Source organism: Fragaria vesca, linkage group LG1 (assembly GCF_000184155.1).
Source record: "Fragaria vesca subsp. vesca linkage group LG1, FraVesHawaii_1.0, whole genome shotgun sequence".
Classification (NCBI taxonomy): Eukaryota; Viridiplantae; Streptophyta; class Magnoliopsida; order Rosales; family Rosaceae; genus Fragaria; species Fragaria vesca.
This window is the reverse complement of record NC_020491.1, coordinates 17,780,849-17,784,101: the sequence shown is the minus strand read 5'-3', so window position 1 is coordinate 17,784,101 and position 3,253 is coordinate 17,780,849. Positions and strand designations below refer to the sequence as shown.

The following is a 3,253-nucleotide window of genomic DNA, read 5'->3' as shown; positions in this document are numbered from 1 at the left end:
GACAAGATAGGATTTGAAATCCTATCCTCATAAGACTTGACTAGATTGGATTTGAGATGTCCACCTCCTCTTCCTTTACCATGTTTGGTGCGCATGGACTTGTGACTGATTAGATAGGTTAAAACCAACTGTTTTAAACATTTTTCTGTTTTAATATCAATTTTTTTATTCTACAGTCAAGCACTAATAAATATTTGATATCTTGATTTTACAAATACTTTGGACATATATTTTGATTAAAAAAAATGGCATAAAGGCACTCATAAACTAAATATGAAATTTACAAATAATTCTGAACAAAATTAATAAATCAAAATTTAAAAACAAAAACTTATGCTAATAACATGATAAATTCTAGAAAAAATTTCAGTTTACCCCTCTAATCTTTAGTGACAAAATCAGTTCAGTCCTGTAACTTTTTTTTAAATCAGTTCGCCCCTTCAACTTTCGTAAACACATCAGTTTTATCCAATTTTTGAATTCCCCTTAAAATATGACGTCACCAAACTGAAAAAAGGACCCATTTTTAACAAAATGTCTAAAATGCCCTCATTTTTTTGCCAAATAAATGTATTTTTTTAGTTTTCTTTAATAATATCTTCTCAAATTGACTATTTTACCCTTCAGTTTGGTGAAAATGGGTCCCCTTGTCAGTTTGGTGACATCATATTTTAAGAGGAATTCAAAAATTGGACCAAATTGATGTGTTTACCAAAGTTAAAGGGGCGAACTGAATTTTTAAAAAAAAATTACAGGACTGAACTGATTTTGACACTAAAAATTAGGGGGGTAAAGTGAATTTAATCCTAAATTCAAAAGAAAAACTACCAGATACTCATCACTAGTTTAAGATTTCAGTTAGCCTAGTACATTTTTTTTTCGATACAAGTTAGCCTAGTACATATTACTACGAAATATGAACTTTGTATATCAGTTCCAGCTCAAGCTTCCCATTGGTGCAGAAGGCATTCAACAGCTGCGCCCATGTTTTCACCTGCATTTTTAAATTGCAAACAAGCCTATTAGACAATTACGAACCCTAAGCCTGCAATTCTATTCAAACACAAATGACTAATAACACATAGTTTTCTGCTTTCAATATTTAGATTTGGTTAAATATTTTACTTGTATCTTTACTCTTTTTCGAGTGTTTTCAGAGCTCATAAATTACATTCAACTACTTCATAGCTATCCATTGGAAGCATTCTTTTGTTGTTTGCAGCTAGAGCATATGAACATAAGATTCAAGCTTACCTGGCGAAGAGCAGCATTAGCATTCTGTTGTTGGTTCTTACCAGACCACTGCACAGCATCCATAATGACATCACATAGGATACGCACAACCTCAATATCTGGCAATTTGGCATCTTTAATGCGCTGCTTCACCGTTTCTATGACTTCAGATACATCAGTTTCCTCTGTTATCTGGGTTGTCAAAGCAGATTTAATATCCTGAAGCTTCACCTCGAAAATCTTCTTTCCATTGTATTCAACCAAGGCCACTAGCCCTTCCTTGCTGAAAATTGGCATAAACATACCAAAATACGAGTCAGCAACCCAATACTAGGGTTAAAATCAACTCATGATATCACTTGAAAACCCATTAATGAAATTCACAATACGAGATGACGTAAGGATTTTTTTACAAGAGGATATATTACCACCCACTGACAATCCAAATGTATACCATTTCAATTACAAATAACAAGAAGAATGCATTTAGCTCTCAAGTCTCAACATATTCAAATTTCAAATTTCATAGCTCTCAAGTCTCAACATATTACAAATTTCATGAAACTTCTTTATATGCCTATCAAAGTGAATTGAACACTCTGGACTCATATATGCCTATCAAAGTGGACACAGATGAAGCACTAATCCATACAAATAACCTTTTCATCCCTCTTTGATCATCTTTACAAACTAGACACCACTTTGGACTTTGGTCATAAAACTCCAAATTATGTAATCGAAGCTTTTTGCTAATCATTTGGTTACATGTTACTGAATGATTACTTGGTTAGTGATGCATACTTGGGCTTAAATTTACACTGCTTACAACAAATATATCATTCATAACAAATTTGAGAGAAGAGTCAGCTAAAAATCGAATACGTGATGTCATGAGCCCAGATCTATAAACAATATAAACACAAATCGCAATTATTCGAAAATTCATATTACCCATGAATTAAATTCACAATACCACATAAAAGAGAACTAAAACCCATCAAAATTTGAATCTCATACAGAAAATCAGCTACAGATCGAAAGGCACAAACAAGAGTTAGCTCTGAAGGAAACGTTACCTGAAAAACAGTTGAACGAGATCATCGACGGTTAAAAACAATCGGAGGCAGTCGTTTTCGATTTATAGGAAGAGAAGCCGTTGTGGAAGAGAAGCTGTTGTGAGATGGTCGCAGTCTCACTGAGGAAGAGAAGTTGTTGTGGTTTCGGTGTTCGTCGAAATGAAGCCGGATAATTCTAATAACACCTGTTTAAATCCATGTCTGATAGGAATAAAAATTTCTGACCAAACCATATCTGAGCCTCTAAACATGACATGTAAATTTTTATCATGTCTGGGCCTTAAATCCGGGAAACCAAACACGCCAACAAACTTGTATCTAATTACAAAAAAATATCTAATACACCCATTTACATGTTTAATCATTGGCTGGGTATATCCGGCTAATCATGTCTCTTTTTACTTTGTTGTATTCTAACAAACTTATGTCTAATTATAAAGAAATATCTAATACACTTATTTACATGTGTAATCATTGGATGGATGTACCTCCCGTTCGCCACGTGGTACACCAGGGCCCGCTCACTTACGGGACTAAACTCACGGGAGAGAAAGGGACGAAATCGTCACAGTCATTAGATTTTAAATGAGTTCATCTAACGGATGGAAAAACAGAACCTTTAAAACCAAATTTATAGCTGATACCGTCTCGTTAATCTTGAAGAATGAGCAAGAGAGCTTGTTAACGAGCTTCCATAGCGATCTGTGGACTGATGAAAGAATTTCTGTCACCCGGTTCTTAAGTTATTTTACGGTTATTTACTTTGGTATTATTTTAGTCTTTTACCGTGTTAAGTCACCGTTTACCACTTAGTTGACTTTTTCTTGCGTTTGGAATTTGGGAAAACTTTCTTCATGAAAGCCGTAGAGGACGTTTTTACAAGTTCGTAGACATGCTATGTGTTAAAATCGGAGTTAGCATGAAAAAGTTATGAAATAAGAGAG

The 3,253-nt window shown here is 34.1% G+C and overlaps 1 non-coding gene across 1 annotated transcript; it reads right to left on the bottom strand.

Moving 5' to 3' along the window:
• Positions 1-706: 706 nt before the first annotated feature.
• Positions 707-2,470, bottom strand: LOC101314698. The gene is made up of 3 exons (XR_183762.1): positions 2,310-2,470; positions 1,255-1,516; positions 707-994 (listed from the first exon to the last, which is right to left on the bottom strand). It is a non-coding gene; the product is annotated as an uncharacterized LOC101314698 (transcript).
• Positions 2,471-3,253: the final 783 nt, after the last annotated feature.